Raw genomic sequence first — 19,135 nt, 5'->3', positions numbered from 1 at the left:
ATAACTAAACAGATTTTACTCCAGTTGGATTTAGACGGATGATCAAGGCTGGTGAGCAAAAATGTTCTAACCATCCCCAGTTAAGGGGATGGTTCTTCATCAGCGACAAAGAAGACTAACAGGGAAGAAAACATGTGAACAAAGAGCTCTTCCCAGGGCTTCCCCGGGTCTCCTCCTCGCTGCTTAAGCGCCCTGCTGCCCAAGGCACCCGACTCACCTGCCTTTCTTAAGCCCCACATGCGACGTCTACCGCTTTCCTTTTTCTCTTGACTTTGAAAGACTATACTCAAGAAACCATGGTCTTGATTGATGGCAGAAGGCAACATAATAAAAGTGACTTCTGTTCTTGGACAAACAAGCTTGTGCTGCTTTTCTGGGTAAAACAGTTCCCTGTGGCCTCCAGAGATACACTCCACAGGACCGCATCAATCCAAATGAGCTGGCCACAGGGCAGGGCCGATGGGAGTGAAACCTTTGTGGGATGTGGCCTCACGATACCTGTGATACACAACCTTCTTGCTCCTGGCCGAGCCAGCAGGTGAGTTGCAGGTGACAACCCAGCCTAAGTCAGGATAAACTCTTAGAGCTTCAGAGGGAGCAGGGAAAGAGGAGGACCAGAAGACAGCAACTTCACTTAGGACAGCCTGCTATGCAACAGGCTCTGTCAAGAAACATCACAGCTCTCACACACACCACCAGGGGAACACTTTTCAGCATAAGATGACACAACAAGAGCTTAAGAATATTACTCTAAACCGTCCCCACAGAAAAGATCCACAAATAGAGGCTGTGGCATATTGTTACTTGGAGTAGAGACGAACAAAGAAGAATGTGAGTCATTAGTCATTAGTGACTGCAAATATTTTAAGACATTGAAAAATGAAATTTTACCCCGAGTTTTCACTGGGAGGATTGCCTGTTGCTAAGCACATTTGGAAATGTACAGTGTTGATCCAGGGTAAGAATCTCTTGCCTCAAATCTTGACCTATCAAGTCTCGACTATGTGACTGTGTTTATCCAAGTATCTTCCACATTACATTTGTAATCCTCTAAATTCCGAATTAACCCATACTGATTCAGTTTTATATTCACCAATACACAAATTAAAAATTCATATTATACTAGTGAAATGTTGAAATTATTTGTCCTGTGTTTAATTAAGTTAATCCTATGAGCCATGTATCATTTAACTACTTGTAATAGAGGATATCTGAAGCTGCAAAATGAATGAGAAGAAGCAGCTAGCAATTTCAGTGCATTCATATAAAATTAGACTAGTAACATAACCAGACTCCTCTAATAAAAATACGCATTATTAAAGTTCTAGGGTTTGTCAACCTCATGAATGGAAACACCTGATGCAATGTGAGGACTCAAACAATCTCCCTAAGTCTAGAGATGCATCTAAAACTCTGAAGGGTTGGAATTGACTATGAAGGTCTACTGAAAAGTAATGCATATGCCACACATCCTTTCCCCAAAACTCTGAACAACAAAATGGTTCCGCAAAACCTAACAAAGAAAGGTTCAGTGGACATCCTGGTCTAGTTGTAACCTAACCCCTTTTAACCTTAACTCTTTTTGTCGGTATTTCCTAGCACTCACTGCTCTGACATGCCCATTTCACATCACACATTCTGACCAAACGCTCGTGATCTCTGGAGTACTTTTATTACGTGTCTGTGAACAGAATGGGAACTAAACTGAAATGGCATCTCCTCCCACTGGGGAGAATAGTCAATTCAGCAAGTGATTACAGCGGAGGATAAGATGGAGAAAGACAAGTACCATATGACATCGCTTAGAGGGGAATCTAGAAAAGTGATAGAAATGAGCTTGTCTACAAAACAGAAACAGACGCACAGACACAGAGAGCAAACTTATGGTTACCAAAGGGGAAATGGGGGAGGGATAAATTAGGAGTTTGGGATTCACAGATACACACTACTGTATATAAAACAGACAATCAACAAGGACCACTGTATAGCACAGGGAACTCTACTCAATATCTTTTAATAACATGTAATGGAAAAGAATCTCAGAAAGAATATATATATATATATATATATATATATATGCATATATATATATAAGTGAATCATTTTGCTGGACACCTGAAACTAACATGACACTGTAAGTCAACTATACTTCAATAAAAAAATTATAGCCAAGGATAAATAATAGCACAGGGGATGAACAGGGAGGTGCAAGGAAACATAACAATGCCCTCGATTCAGACCTGGAAGAGCAGGGTAAGTTTCTAGGAAGTAGAGCCTAGTTTGAGATGTAAAGGTTGAGTAGGCACGGGCCGCTCAAAGACCCAGCAAGGGGCCAGGGAATCCAGAAGAGGAGGGGAGGTCACAGTGTTTCCCACAAAGGGATGCTGCAGAGTATGGGGTGAGAAGTGGCATTGCCGGTTCTCCATCCATAGGTTTGTCTCACACACGCTCACACACACACACACACACACTCACACACACTCACACATACACTGACCTCACCCTCACACACCCTCACACACCCTCACACTCACACAACTCACACACCCACCTTCACACACACCCTCATACACACACACTCACAGACACACTCACACCCACCTTCACACACCCCTCACACTCACACACACGCACTGACAACCCCACACACCCTCATACTCACACACTCTCCTACGCACACTCTCATACACTCACACATACACTGACCTCACATTCTCACACACACTCACACACTCACACTCACACCCTCACACAGACACCCTCACACACACCCTCACACTCACACACAGGCACTGACAACCTCACACACCCTCACACACACACTCACACTCCGCTCTTCCCACTCTTTAAATCCCACAGGTCCTGCAAAGTCCAGCATCCTCATCCTGTTGTAGAATCTCTGCTCAGCGCCAGACCTTCCCTAGAAAGCCTTCTTCAGCATTACCCTCCTGTGGGACTCTGGCTTTTCAAGTTCTTGAGAAGTTTCTAAAACTGCAGCACAAATATTAAGCTCCTGGTAAAGTGCTGACATGTGTAATTCCAAGGCTGCTTCTGGGTGGTTATCTCCACACACAGACTTTAAGCCCCTTCAGGCAGCAATGTCATAAACTTTGCATCTTCCTCAGTAACACGCATAATCCATAATAACACTTCATCTTGAGAGGTACAAAAAAGTGACTAACCTCTGAAAAGTGTGTCATAAAATATAACATAAGCTGAAGCTTTCAAAGACTACAAATTCAAAAAAAAAATTTGTGTTATTATTGCCAGGCACAGTGGTGCTAACAGCGTTTATTAGCTATAGGAAGAGCACACTAACTGCTGGGGGTAAAGAAATTCAGACGAAGGTGACTGACTGGACCAGCATAACTACCCGATTCTGGTTTGCTTCCATCTCAGTTCCTCGAGAAAATATCATTATACTGGCAAAAGCAAGATAAAAATCAAGTAACAAGTTTAAGGCCCAAGCCATAGTATGATGTTCAATATTCTAAATGAGTTTAAATCCATTAATTTGGAAAAATTTCATCACAAAGTACTGAAAGCACGTGTGGATGTGTTAAGGGAACAGATACAATCATCTTTTAAAATATTGTGTGAAGGGAGGGGTGACAGGGAGCAAAGAAGCCAGCCACGGTCTCAATTTTCAAAACAAAGAAGGTAGATTCCAACTTTAGCCTTGAGAGCTTGACACTGATTCCAGGCACACCTCCCACGAGATTCTTAACATTACCATCTGTAAGCGCCCAAAATGTGCAGTGTTGTTACCTACCAGCTAGGGAGAGGTCAAAGGAACCCATCATTACAAAGGAGCCCAGGGCTATTTCCTTTTGTTTTTACAGGGTTACTTCATAGCTATTTTGCAGAAAGTGGAAATGCAGTCCAGCAAGGAACCTGACTGCGTCTGTCACAGAATGCATGCGCCCCGCCCACATGAAGTAATGTAAATGCTGAGGAAGGAGAATCACTTGACTATAACGCTGCCCGAATGGCCTTATAAAGACCACTAATTCATGGGCTCCTGCAAAGCAAGGGAAGGCGTCTAGGAACAAACGTGCTGCCCGTTCTCCACTCGGCATAGTTATTGGATGAAGATATTAACTGCATCCTGATCACATCTGCTCATGTCTCTAAATGGGGAAGAATAGCTAATCTGTATCATGGAATCAGCATCCAAAAATATCCTGACCTTCTGGAACAACAGGCTAATGAAAGGTAAAGGTTAAATTTAATTGCAATAAGTATTTTTTTAAGTCCCAAATCTAGTAGCCAAATGTACAAATTGACGAAAAGAAGTATACTTGCAGAGAAGTATGCAAAAAGAGGCCTAATTAGACAGTGCAGTATGGATGCCAAAAATATAGAAGGGGAGAGGACAAATTTGACTTTAGGATGATTTACCATGTGGTACCCAGAGGAGATAGCCAGACAAGTCCACTGATGTTAGTCCGTTCCTGTCTGCCCAGCTCTCAGGACCACACTTTCAGAAAAACAGGAATTCATCCGAAGGAGAAATTCCTTGATGATAATGGGATTCTCGACCTATGCCAATTAAGGACAAGTCGAAGGAAATGAATATTACCATAGAGATCATAGACATATTATATCTCTGTTATGTAGAAAAGGTTTCTGTATAAGTACTCTAAGAGGTAAAAATTGGCATATGAATATTACAGAGGCAAATAGTACAGTTCACTATAAGGAAAGAGTTCTTAGGCTCAGAGCAGGTCAAATAAAGGAACGCCTCCCGCGTTCAAGATGAATCTTGATTGATAGCTCACCTAAATTGATCTTCATATTCTCCTTGAATTTCAAGATGAATCTTGATCAATAGCTCGCCTAAATTGATCTTCATATTCTCCTTGAATTTGGAAATAAGATCATCTGCTACAAGTGAAAAAATAAAGATAATTTGAACTGGAGAACCTGGAGGACTCTGGAACATGTCTTATGGGGAATTTGATAGGAATTATCCAGGAAAGAATAGAATAACTTCCGAGCAATGTTAACCATCCCTGAAGCTGAAGGTGGAGTGAATCAGGTGCTGGTAGGGCTAGTGGCAAGAGATTAAGGAATGGAGCACAGCTGACATGGCTGTCCAATGTCAGTGCACTGAGCAAAGAGGAAAACCGGAGAAGATCGGGACTGGCCAAGGAGCAGTCACAGGACAGGAGGGTGTGCGTGGTGCCGAGTGAGGGGCTTACTGGAAGGACAGGAGGTGGGGTCAGAAAGAGAATATGGAAGGCTCAGCTTTTTCAGCTGGGCAGCCCTGAGTGATGGGAAGGTCCGGAGGGCGGGGGGTGAACACCAGTGGATTCCCAAAGCGAAGCAGCGCAGGCTGAGGTCCTGTGGATCCAGCGCGTAGATGCTGAATGAACTTCTGAGCAATGAGAGCTGATCAAAGTGTAGGAAGCAGATCCTCTGTTAGCGTAGATTCCCAAGGGAAGTGGAATATTCAGGAAGTCAATAAGCACTGGTCACAGGGAGAGGGTAACACCCGTGAACGGTGTAAATTTAGAAAGACCAAGGGTAGCTGGGCGATGGTGAAAGAATTAACAGTTAGAAGCAGCTCTGAACAGCCTGCAGGCCCCATGGGAGAAAAGCACAGGCATGTGTGTTGGACCAAGACCACAACAGTCCATGTAGCCTCCTTGAAAAACAGATACTACTCCTGAGATGGTACTGTCGAACAGAATACCTACAGCATCAAGGCATCAAAAAACTTAAATCAATAATTAGGAAGACACCCACTATGTGCCAGGTACTGCGAATCCAAGGATGAATATCCTGAGGGATATCTGAGTTTGGTAGCAATACAGACATCTGAACAGGTGTTTCTTTTTCAACTTAAGTATGTTGATTTACAATGTTGTGTTAGCTTCAGGTGTACAGCAAAGTGATTCATATATATATATATATACATATATATATATATATACACACACACACATATATATATATATACCTTTTCAGATTCTTTTCCCTTATAGGTTATTACAAGATATTCCCTGTGCTATAAAGTAGGTCCTTGATGATGATCTGCTTTATATACAGCAGTGTGTATCTGTTAATCCCAAACTCCTAATTTATCCCTCCCCGTCCCTTTCCCCTTGGTAACCATAAGTTTGTTTTCTATGTCTGTGAGTCTGTTTCTGTTTTGTAAATAAGTTCATTTGTATCTTTTTTTTTCCAATTCCACATGCAAGTGATACCGTATGATATAATAGTCTTTCTCTGGCTTCCCTGTCTGAACTGGTATTTTTATTTATATTTTTAATTAATTTATTTTTTTGGCCACACTGCACGGCATTAGTATCTTGGTTCCCTGACCAGGGATCAAACCCATGCCCCTTGCATTGGGAGCGTGGAGTCTTAACCACTGGACCACCAGGGAAGTCCCTAAAAAGGTATTTTTAATGTAAGGTAGCAGAGTGAAAGGGGACACATAGTTATGTCAGACCTGGAAAAACTTCAGGATTAAGAAGCTTTCCTGGGGGTGCCTTTCCTGGGGTGTTCACTCCCAAAGCCACTGTCTTCTGTTGGCTTCTTGCTAATTCCTACTGTGGTGAGAAGGAAGAAGTGGTACCCAAGTGAATTAACTTAAGCTGCCTTTGATTTTCTGAAAGGGAGAGTTTATTTTTAATAAAAAGATTATTAACGGCCAGAAAGGATTCCAGGCAAGCAACTACACGCAGTTGATAATCACATTTCTGTGGCTGGGCCTGGGGGAGGGAGGATCATGGCCCAAAGCCCCTCAGGGTTCATAAGGCAGTCACTCTTCTACTGCTGCTGGGCGGGGACTGGCCTAAAGCTCCCCACTCCTGGCAAATAATTCTGTTCAGACCCTGTAAGCCTGAAGGCTGCAGGAAGAACAAGCCTGTGGGCCTGCACTCAGGGGAGCGAGAAATAGATGAACTAGGTCAGACACTTCCAAACTGTTTGAGAGAAACAAAAGAAGCAAATGTGAGTCAGGATAGCCACAAAATCACTCCAATGCCGAATGAGTCAACTCATCTATGAGCGGCTAAATTGGTTCATCTAAAGACCTAAAACTTGCCAAAAGATTTTCTTGTATTAAGATGGAGAGCCCCAACCAAAACTGCTGCACAGGCACCTAACGAATATTTACTGAAAACATCTAGATGGCCCAGAGACTAAAAACCAGTGAAATTATTGATATTTTAGAAAGAAAAGCAACTGTTTCTACAAATATGCAGAAAAGTAATAAACTGTAATGTTTCAGAAGAGTTGCTTGGGTAAATATTTATAATTAAGTGGTATAAAAATCAATGATACAAAAGTTATATATCCTAGCAAATAAAAGGAAAGCTAAGCAACTTCCTGGAAAATCTAACATTCATAATGGAAATAACAATTTGAGTTATCACTTACTTCTTTAGTCTTTAGTCCAATATTAATTTTAAAAGTTTTTTAAAATAATGCTTTAACACAAGATCATTTTATAAACCATAGTTATATGAGATTTGAGGACCAAACCTTGGGAAGCTACGTCTCCTTCTACATTCTCAAGAACGACAAAAAAATGACAAAATAGTATCTTGGACATGTTATTTTATACCCAGATACCTAGTAGGGGGACTTAAAGGGGCTTTTTATAGTCATACACTATGAAACACCACACCAAGCATAAGTACTTTCTATTTGTGTTGGGTCTCAAAGAGAGAAAAATAAAATTCTTATTTTCTCTGTCATACATTAGAAAAAAGATCCTACAGCACAAGAAAAAACAGAATACCCATCTATTCATTACAAATTTCTATTAAATAAACTTCAGCTACTTAAGTTTCCTCGCTGATACATTTAAAAACATACAAGTGGGTCTGTTTTATATGAGATGTTTAATTACTGTACCAATAATTATTCTAGAATTTTTCCTACTACTTTATGTCTACAGGCTTGATGTAAAGAGCCTACTGTTTTGACGTGAAAAGTATAGCTTATTTATTTTAACTCCGTGCTTCTTATTTTTCTGTTGGGTCATAGATCCCTTTAGATATCTGAGGACTCTGGATTATCTCCCTAAAAATGCAGAGACTCAAACGTTTAAATACAATTTCAGGATCTCCGGAAGCAATTCACAGACCGAGCTGTGTAATAACTGAACAGAGAGCACAGACTACACCGGCAAACTTCACCAAAAGCATAACACTGCCAACATGGCTTTTTGACAAATTAAGATTTGCTTCGAAATTTTAGACATCATATTTCTGTTAATTGCTGTTATTATTGATTTTTGTCACTCTTCATAATATAGTACCTGAAATGACAACTCCCAAAGAAAACAAAAAACACAGCCGTTTCAGGAAAAGCAACAGATTAGTTCCACACTAGGAACCAAGGTATAAAAATCTACATCCATCACTGAAGGCTCTAACGCTTATCCACGTGTCATCAGAGGGTCAGCGATATTCCTCCCAAGAGCAGTTCTGGTTAGGAGGTAAGCATTTGATGAAATCACTATCACAGGACTGACCCTGGTATGTAAATCAAGCTCTAATTTAAAACTGTATATATATGACCTGTTCTACTTAAAATTCCAGGGGGTTTCAGTGTGTTGGAAACCAAGACGCCCCAGTCACAATTAAGCGACACGTTCAACCTTCTGGCTTACTTCAGAAGATACACACTGTTCACCAAGTGCAAAATGAAGGCGCAACCCTGGGAAACGAGGGAGCAAAGGAAAGACGCACGGAATGCATAACCTCAAATCACATGACCACTCGCAGCGGAGCGTCCACACAAGTGCCACCGCGAGGCTGCTCGGCCCACCCAGGACAGGCTGCGGGCACCGGCCCGACGCCCACCGCTCCCCAGGCCGCCGCGGTCACAGTGGGCATCAGATCCCCAAGCAGTAATTAACACGCGCGCGCACACACACACACGCACAGACACGCGCGCGCGCACGCACACACACACACAGAGACACGCGCGCACAGGCACACACGCACGCGCACACACACGCACACGCACACACACGCACACTCCCCGGCGGAGCCCGGCAGCCCCCCTGGAAGTTCGCGGCGGCCCCTCTGAGCGATCCCGGGGTTGCAGCCGCCCGGCCCCCAGGAGCGCGAACCGCTCACGAGCAGCGCGGCCGGACGAGGCTGCGGTGACGCCCGCGCGGCCTCACTCCCCGCGGGCCCTCCGCCCTCGGCCGCCGCGGGGCCCCGGGGCGCGGAGCTGCCCCCGGCGTGGGAACCGGGCCCGGCCCCGGGAGCACAGGAGGGCTTCCGGGGGGGCACGCGAGGGCCCGGACGGGGGGCCGCGGAGAGGGCCGCTCCCCGGGAACCGAGGCCGGCGAGGGCGCGCGGCGACCACTTACTCGGGGGCGTCCCGACCTCGGGCTGCGTTTCCGGCTCGCCGGCAGCTCCGGGGCGCGCCTCGCAGATCCGCGCCGCCCGCGCAGGAGGAGAGTGGGCGGCGGGCGGCAGAGGGGGGCCCGGCGGCGGCACCTGCCGGTCCCTGCACCGGTGTCCCCACCGCCGGCGGCAGCCGCGCTTCTTCCCGGCTGCCGCTCAACAGGCGGGGCGGGCGCGGCGCGCAGCAAACCCGGTTCCCGCGCGGCGCCCACGCTCAGGCAGCTCCGGCCCCGGGCTGCAGCTCTCTCTCTCCCTCTCTCCCTCCCTCTCTCCTCCCCCCGCTCTCAGCCCCAAGGATCCCTCGCAGCGCCTCTCCCTGCGGTCTTTTCGGAACCCCTCCCCTTCCCTGCACCAAAAGACTGAGAAAAAGCAGCGGCTGAAACGCACCATGGTGAGGTTACGCCGGGCCCCAGTCCGCTCGCGGCGCGCCCTCCCCGCAAGTGTCGGTCGCCTGGGGGGCGGGGGGCTCCCACGGCGGCTCCCTGCTTTCTGCGTGGACTCTAGCAGCCAAACTGTAGGGAAACTGCACCGAAATCTGCTCCTGGAAAGCCAGTTGGGGCTGAGTGTCACCCACTGCGACCATACTAGGGCAGGGGTACTGAGTACTCCAGCCGCCCAGTCGCCTTCCCAGCAGTTCCTGTGTGGAGACGGAGACCAGGGAACAGGGACAAAGGAAGAGAAAGGAGAAGGAGGGAGGGAACGCAAGGAAAATTTGGCCGACTTAAAAAACAATGTTTTCCACTATGCACTGGGCCGGAAAAACCTCAGTTCTCCGTAGTTAGAAACTCCAGCATTTCTGCTGGGAAATTGATGTCTCTGCATGGATGGTTTTCAGGTTTTCATGCCCTGGTTCTCAGGTTAAAGCCAATCTGCTCATTTGCAAATGCAGTTCTATGGCTGCAGAGCATTTACATCTTTCCAGTAAGGTCCTGATTCTGCTTGGTTCGGTACATTTCGTTCTGTTTGTTGGATGTGCGGTGTGTGTGTGTGTGAGTGTGTGTGTGTGTGTGTATTCCAGAACAGAAAAATAAGTTCTTATATAAGTGTTTTGAGTCACCTTTCCGACCTCAGAAAATCTCATTATGCTGTTTCATTTTGAATTCATAATTAGTCATGATAATTATGCGATCTTTCTTCAAACCCAGGAACTCTGAGATACATTGTTCGTGGTTACCTCCAATTCGTATATTTCTCCCCAGTTACCCACATAATCTCTCCATTTTAGACTCATCTCGCAGCCTTGACAACTATGCTGTCTTCAAGGCAAACATCAGTCAGAATAAACAGACATTTAAATAAGAAAAAAGACATTTAAATAAGAAAAGGGGCGTTTAACTAAAATTTGCCTTAGTATCCGGCAACTGGTCCAGATCTGCCATCTCTGAAACCATCTGTTTCTCTACACCCGATGCATGATAATCTCTTAGGTCAAAAGGGCTTTTGTCTTCAGAGAATTTAAGTCCTAAGAGGAAACAAATAAGAAGTACCCGGTATCGCATAGTTGAAAGAGGATTTCATAGTATTTTAAGAAAGATAAAGCTAATGATTTGAAAGCTCAGAGGAAGCACAGATACTGTCTGACTGGAGACTATTTCATATCAGGATAGCAGTAGAGTCAGGCCTTAAAGCACAGATCATATCTGGGAAAAGATAAAATAGAGGAAGTTTTTGTCTTCTGTGTTTTTCAGGCAGAGGCAAACTTGTGAGCAAAGGCTTGGAGGTGGGAAGGCAGGACCCTGATGTTCAAAAAGGGAGTGGTGATCACAGGGGTCAGAAAGGCCATCAGTATCAAGTCTGCAAATAACAGACGCTTGAGGGGGTGTAGAGAGAAGGGGACACTCCTCCACTGTTGGTGGGAATATAAACTGGTGCAGCCACTGTGGAGAACAGTATGGAGGTTCCTTAAAAAAGTAAAAATATTGATAGAACTACCATATGATCCAGCAATTCCACTCCTGAGCATATATCCGGAGTGAACTATAATTCGAAAAGATACATGCTCCCCTATGTTTGTAGCAGCACTATTTATAATAGCCAAGACATGGAAGCAACTTAAATGTCCCTCAACGGATGAATGAATAATGAAGATGTGGTGCATGTACACAGCAGAATACTACTCAGCCATCAAAAAGAATTAAGTAATGGCATTTGCAGCAACAGTGGATGGACCTAGAGATTATCATACTAAGAGTAAGTCAGAAAGAAAAAGACAGATACCATGTGATATCACATGTGATATGGAATCTAAAATATGACACAAATGAACTTATCTATGAAAGAGAAACAGACTCACAGACATAGAGAACAGACTTGTGGCTGCCAAGGGGGAGGAGAGTGGGAGAGGGATGAATTGGGAGTTTGGGGTTAGCAGATGTAAACTATTATATACAGGATGGATAAACAACAAGGTCCTACTGTACAGCACAGGGAACTATATTCAATATCCTGTGATAAACCATCATGGAAAAGAATATAAGAAAGAATGTATATGTATATACATAACTGAATCACTTTTCTTTATAGCAGAAATTCACACAATATTGTAAACCAACTATACTTCAATAAAATAAATTTAAAAAGGAGTCTTTTGCAAAGTACACCAAAAAAAGTATAAGCAGATGAGGTAGAAAGGTAAGTTGAGTCCAGATGGCCTCATCTGCCCGCCTTCTAGTTGTCATGCATTGCAGCCTCATATAAAACCTGTTTTTTTGTTTTTTGTTTTTCTGTACTGTCATGACTCTTGTCAACATACCCTCCGCCCTGGATCATGACTTGCTAGACGCATTCATTCTTGCCTTTACCAGCCTCAAATTCTAAGGCACACAGACTCCTTGGTAAGCAGTACATTTAACCTCAGTACTTTCCCCCAGGACCTACCCAGTTTCACCAAGGGTAGCTCTCAGGTAGAGAGTGTCCTGTGCAGGCAACTCCTCAGAGACATAGTGAGTTCAGTTCCGGGCCACCAAAATAAAGCACATATCACAAAAAAGCGAGTCACACAAATTTTTTGTTCCTAGTGCATGTAAAAGTTACGTTTACACTACACTGTCATCTATGAAGTATGCAATAGCATTATGTCTATAAAACAATGTATCTGCCTTGACTAAAAAAATACTTTGTGGCTAAAAAATCCTAACCATCAATGAGCCTTCAGCGAGTCTTAGCAGTAAGTCAAAGATTACTGATCACAGGTCACCATAACGAAATACAATAATAATGAAAACGTTTGAAATATTGTGAGAATTACCAAAATGTGACACAGAGGCATGAAGTGAGCAAATGCTGTGGGAAAAATGGCACAGATAGACTTGCTCGATGCAGGATTGTCACAAACCTTCAATTTGTAAAAAAAACGCAATAAAGGGAGGTACTAAAAAGAGGTCTGCCTGTGGTCCTCCCCTGTTCTCTATAGGGTGTGTAGGAAAAGCAACCAGCCTGGGGTACAGGAACCACCAAAGCGTGATTGTGAGAGACATTCTCTAATCTGGATGATTGATATGCCCTGAAAAATTACTAAGAGTTCCTTGATGTTGGGAAGTAATCTTTCCAGCCTAAGTGCTTAGTGATGAACGTGGATCACAGTAGAGGGATTCGGTAAAATCATTGAATGGATAAATGAACACCTGAATATTTCATCATCTTTGAGATCTGTTCTGTCTTACAGATGATGTGTAGGTTAAAACTTACTTGCCTCGCGCTTCCCTGGTGGCGCAGTGGTTGAGAGTCCGCCTGCCGATGCAGGGGACATGGGTTCGTGCCCCGGTCAGCGAAGATCCCACATGCCGCGGAGCAGCTGGGCCCCCTGAGCCATGGCCGCTGAGCCTGCGTGTCCGGAGACTGTGCTCCGCAACGCAACGGGAGAGGCCCCGACGGTGAGAGGCCCGCGTACCGCAAAAAAAATAAATAAATAAAACTACTTGCCTCCACTTTGTTGAGAATAGGAAAGTTGTCATGACAACTTCATCAAAATGTTAACAAGGACAAGTATTCAGTTTAAAGTGACTTTCTGTAACTTTGTCTCTCAGGCAGAAAAGCTCAAGTTTTTCTTCTCAAGATGCTTTGTTTTTCCTGTATGCACAATTGGCAACAGCACACAAGCATTCGTCATTCAGCTGTGTATTCTTTTCACATTTGCCGATGACAATGGCAATCAGAGGTGCGATCTAACTCCTTGCTACTCAGAGTGTGGCCTGTGTATCTGCAGCAACAGCATGACCTGTGATCTTGTCAGAAATACAGGCCTCAGGCCTCACCCCAAACCTACCGAATCAGAACTTGATTTAACAAAATCCTGGTTAACTCGTATGCATATTACAGTTTTGGAACCACTGGCCTGCAGTCGGCTCATTAAGCATGCTCCACCTGGAAATGGGTTTTATGAATCTGTTTAAACCTGGGGATTTTTAGAGCAAGGTTCTTTCTTTTTTTCTGGGATGTTATTACCATATCAGTTCAAATCAACTAATGGGACTAATGGATTCATTCTTTTGGCTTCTTGGTCTAGTTCATAAACAAAAAAACACAAGTTCACAAACCAAGGGAATTTAGAAAAGGGAGAGGGTGGGAGGGAAGAAATGTGAGGAAATTGTACGCTAGTGTACATGTGCTTTTTAAAAATATGTCAGAGGTAGAACTTCTTTTTACTTATTAGCAAACAAACAATTGCCCATACTGTTTATCACATCAAGGTAACTTGTCAAACTTCATTATCTTTGTTTTTCTCTTTATTATTATTTTTTCCTCCTTAAGGTCATTTACATTCAATTTGTTTGAACCGCACCTAGTTAGATGTCTTTTGCCCTGGTAACCTGTGATCAATCACTGGGACCACATTAGCATTCCACGTCTCTTTTGGAATGTGAGGTTTTAATTAAGGAAAGCAGAACGTAGGAGGTCGGAGTCCCTAAATTTCTGGTCCTGATATACACGTTCACAAAGCAACGTGGGCTTTAAGAGATTCCAGTGGGGACGGAAATAGAGTTCATTATATTTTCTCAAAACAGATGGTGTTTGTCAGCGTTCAGTAGGGTGGTTGTTAGAATAATGCCCTCACGCCCTCCACCCCGGCCCCAAGATGCCATGTCCCGATCCCTGAAACCTGTGAATAGCTTATGTTTCGTGGCACATGGCGAGCGGCAGTTAAGGTTGCACACAGAATTAGGATTGTAACCGATGGACCTTGAGGTGGGAAGATTACCCCATATTACCTGTGTGGGCGCAACCACAGGGTCCTTATAAATGAAAGATGAAGGCAAGAAAGTCCGGGTCCGAGACAGAGAGAGTCACAGGGATGCAGTGTAAGGAAGACTTGCCCAGCGATTACTGGCTTGAAGGTGGACAGGGGTGAGTAGCCGGGGATGTGCGCAGCCTCTGGACAAGGGTGAGGCTAGAAAGCCCTACTTCCTGAGCCTCCAGAGGAGAGGCAGCCACGTGAGCACTTTGCTTCTGGTCCAGCGAGACCCGTTTCAGACCTCTGACTCCCAGAAATGTGAAGCAATACACATACGTTGTTTTAAGTAACTAGATTTGGGCAATTTGTTACAGCAGCGATAGGAAATTAATACCGATTTTGGTCCTGGGAAGTGGGGTGTTGCTCTAAAAAATACCTTAAAATGTGAAAGTAGCTTTGGAGGGGGCAGGCTGGAAGAATCTCGTGGAGCATGATTTTTTAGAAAGCCTAGGTTGCTTTGAGTGTACTGTTAGTAAACATACGGCTGTTCACTCTGCCCTCAACGAGTCAGAAGCACGGCAGAGAAAACCTCCATCATCTTAGAGAATCCCTAACAGGTCACAAGTGGTCAGCTGGCAGAAGCAGAGGTGGTAAAAGCACTGCCAGTGAAGGCACAGCTGGAAATGAACCCGTTATTGGAAAACGGGGGAAAGGAGATCCTTATACAGTGGCAGAAACTCAGCAGAACTGTAGTCCGCAGGTATGCGGGAACAGGGAATATTTAGATATTTACCAGAGACAAGTTCTAAGCAATGTGTTGAAGACACAGGCTGGTTTCCTCTTGCTGCTTATTGTAAAAGGTGAGAGGACAGAGATAGCTTGAAGGAAGAGATAGGAAGCAAAAAGGAACCAGGACTTGGTGAGTTGGGAAATCCTCAGCTTATCTGAATGCTTAAGCATGGTGTACCACCCTTTTCTGGGTAAACATAACCTCCTTGTGCTTTGGCGATCCTGAGAGGTTTTGTTAATTCTCATATTTGAAAAATCTGTTAAATATATTGACTCAACAGATCCCCATATTTTAATTTGATGTCCTAGAGTAATAATTATAGTGACTCTTTTGGCCCTGATATCATTACATAACCCTGGTATTCATAAATTGTGCTTCAAAAGGAGGCCAAGGGGCTTCCCTGGTGATGCAGTGGTTAAGAATCCGCCTGCCAATGCAGGGGACACAGGTTCGAGCCCTGGTCCGGGAAGATCCCACTTGCCACAGAGCAACTAAGCCCGTGCACCACAACTACTGAGCCTGTGCTCTAGAGCCCGCGAGCCACAACTACTGAGCCCGTGTTCACAACTACTGAGCCCATGAGCCACAACTACTGAAGCCCGTGAGCCACAACTACTGAGCCTGCGCGCCTAAAGCCCTTGCTCCACAACAAAAGAAGCCACCGTAACGAGAAGCCCGCACACCACAACGAACACCCAACGCAGCCAAAAATAAATAAACAAAATTTTTTTAAAAAGGAAGCCAAAATGGTATCCTATAGACCTCAATATATTTAATGCTGCTTTTAAAGTGCTCCCCCCATAGGAATAACTTACAACTGCATTGATTAGAGGAAATTGAAAGGAAAGCATAAGGTAGAAACAGTGACATGAAAAGTTCCGAAGATGAATGGGTTAATGGATACTGCAAAATAAAGATCTGACAAACTAGTTCAAAGTTATTTATTGAGTGTAACTATGTTTATCCAGTAAAAGATATTTCACACGAGCAAAACTGCCAAGCTTAAAAAAAACAGTTCAGCCACACAAAGATATGTTTTCTGCGAAGAGAGAAGAAAAAAAAAAGTCCACAGCTAAGGTTAAGCGCTCATTCTAACTTAGTTAAAAAATACACGTAGTTTTCAATGTTGCTTTTTCTTCCCCTGCATCTTGCTCTTGCAAGACTTCTAGGCTTTCCAAAATTGATCATATGAAGACAGATTCTGTTTTCTGAGTCCTTGACTTTACTCTTTCTTAAATAGAAAAACTAAACTAGCTGCCAACACAGAAGTTATCTGAGTTATTTATAATAACTCCAAATTGGAAGCAACTCAAATATCCAGCAACAAATGAGTAGCTGAGCAAATTATGGTACATCCATACAATGAAATAGAACTCAGCAGAGGAAAAGAAGAAACTACTAACCCACAGAGCAACACAGATGAATCTCAGAGACATTGTGCTGAGGGGAAAAAAAAACAGACACAAAAGAGTACATATGGAATGTTTGCATTTACATGAAATTCTAGAAAGGGTAAGACCAATCTGGTAGTGACAGAGGGCAGACCCCTGGTTGCCTGGACCCAGGGTGGGGATAGAAGGGACTTTCTTGGTGCTGAGAATGTTCCACATTATGATTGTGGTAGGTGCAATGAGGGTGTATGCATTTATCGAAACTCATCAAATTTTACACCTAAAATGTGTATGTTTTATCGTACGTACGTGTATCTCAATAAAGTTGGCTTTAAAATGAGAGCTGAGGGCTTCCCTGGTGGCGCAGGGGTTGAGAGTCCGCCTGCCGATGCAGGGGACACGGGTTCGTGCCCCTGTCCGGGAAGGTCCCACATGCCGCGGAGCGGCTGGGCCCGTGAGCCATGGCCGCTGAGCCTGCGCGTCCGGAGCCTGTGCTCCGCAGCGTGAGAGGCCACAACAGTGAGAGGCCCACTCACCACACACACACAAAAAAAATTAAAATGAGAGCTGAAAACAACAAGCAAAGTTATTAAGAGAAGGATGAATGAATTCTTTTCTGGGGTTCTAAAATGTTAATTGTCAGGAAAGAACCATAGTAGTTAGCACTGCAAGATGTAATTATGTATCAGACACTATTCCAAGCACTGTATGTGTTTGGTCACTCCTTTCCTCCAATAATCCTTTGAGCTGAGCACTATTACTACATCTGGCTTTACATACAAGAAAATTGAGCTATAGGGAAATTAGGCAATTTCCCCCACATCACACAGCTAGCAAGTAGCAAAAGCAGGGCTCAGACTCAGGTGGCCTGGTTCGGAACCCTGGGTGTGAAGAATGCCTCTGGTCATTCTGCAAAGAGCTTGCTAATTATGCAAAACAAAAAGCCCCAGCTCAGGCTGATTAAATCAGATTCTTTGGGTACTGGCAGGTCCCAGGAACTTACATTTTAACAAGCATCTGTAGATCATTCTGATATTTGAGGATCATGATCAGAAACACTAAATATATCTTGGTAGTAAAGCTGTCTTAGTGAAGAAGTCCCTGGGCGGGGACACATTCCCGACACCATTATGCAATAGGATTTTCAACATTGGCACTTCAAACTGTTTATATACTCCTTTAATTTCCTTGTCTGACTTTAGTTTAAGCTACATGTGAGCAGTGGAGAACATGAGTTTCAAGAGCTTTATTTCCTAATGTCAAGGTTAACTAAATTGCCGTAGTGCATTTCCATTTATTTATGCATTTATAGAATGAAAGAGAGGGAGAGACTGAGGCAGAGAGAGGGAAGGAAGGAAGGAAGGAAGAGAGGAAGGAAAGGGCGAAGGAAGACTCTTGAAGCAGGTAGGCAAAGCATTGGAAGTATATTCGTAAAGCTGCTTATAAAAGAAAATATTAAGTAAATCACACTCAGGTAAACTTATCCCAATTCTTCAAATGTCATAAAGCTTGACAGGTCCCTGCTTCCCTTCATGGCAAAGCATATTAGAAAATAAGCATCCATTATGTGTATGCCTTTTACAAAGAGCTGAAAATCCCTTAGCACCTGCCATGTCTGGTCAGTGGACTTGGAAGTAACCCCAGAGCTCCTGCAGGTGAAGCTCCCAAGCATCTTCCTCGCCAGGATGCGAGTCTCCTGGTGCGAGTCTCCTATTTCAGGGGGGTCCTGCATTAGATGAATTGAAACAGAGTGAAAAAAATCACAGCCTTAAAAGAATATCACGTTTAGAAGAATGCATTTAATCCAAATGAGGAGAGTTTTTATATGTGAATACAAATATGGGAAAATCTATGAGCCCTTAAGTTTTAAGAGAAGCATTCCAAAGCCACACGACCTACTGACCTACGGGAAAGAGCCAGCTGTGTAGAAAGACATGTTTGCAACTTTTCAGATACCAGTGAAAGGAACGAAAGGTATACTCTAGTCAATAAAGTGCCCTCTCTCCTTTCAAATATTGTTAACAGATAAACATTTTTCTGCTTCTGATATAATATTGCATAATTTAAAGCTGCAAAATATGGTATGAGAAAAATAATATGCCTCTCACTGAGCAGTCCCCTGGGAGGAAGGCCTGATAATTTCCATTGTTCCCTTGCCCTGATGATGTGCTGTACTAGTGAGCCAGAGTCTGTGCCAGAAACATCTAACCAATGGGTGCCACTGTCGCTTTTGTTTTTCTCTTTACTTCCAAAGACAAGATGTTTCCTTTGATCCTTGCTCATAAGTGTTCCAGGTTTGCTTCTCCTTCTGGCAAACATGAAGCACATAGACCTCAAAAGTGCCAAGGAGACTAAGATGGTCTTAAGGGATCACCTTGCCAGACGGGGCCCAAAACCATATCCT

General features: G+C 43.9%; 1 protein-coding gene across 4 annotated transcripts in view; it reads right to left on the bottom strand.

Annotated features, from left to right (window-relative positions):
• The window catches only part of GUCY1A1 (guanylate cyclase 1 soluble subunit alpha 1), a 59,604-nt gene extending 49,754 nt beyond the window's left edge, over positions 1 to 9,850 (bottom strand). The window contains exon 1 of one of the 4 annotated variants that reach the window (XM_081241934.1): positions 9,768 to 9,850. The gene's annotated coding sequence lies outside the window, so the exon portion shown is untranslated. Of the gene's footprint in view, positions 1 to 4,781; positions 4,853 to 8,723; positions 8,984 to 9,343; positions 9,577 to 9,767 lie in introns of those variants that run through there. The other 3 variants (XM_081241933.1, XM_081241936.1, XM_081241935.1) reach the window with 3 other exon arrangements.
• Between the last annotated feature and the right edge of the window lie 9,285 nt (positions 9,851 to 19,135).

This window comes from Mesoplodon bidens, assembly GCF_964165515.1.
Source record: "Mesoplodon bidens genome assembly, chromosome: 1".
Classification (NCBI taxonomy): Eukaryota; Metazoa; Chordata; class Mammalia; order Artiodactyla; family Ziphiidae; genus Mesoplodon; species Mesoplodon bidens.
This window is presented reverse-complemented; position numbering and strand designations above follow the sequence as displayed.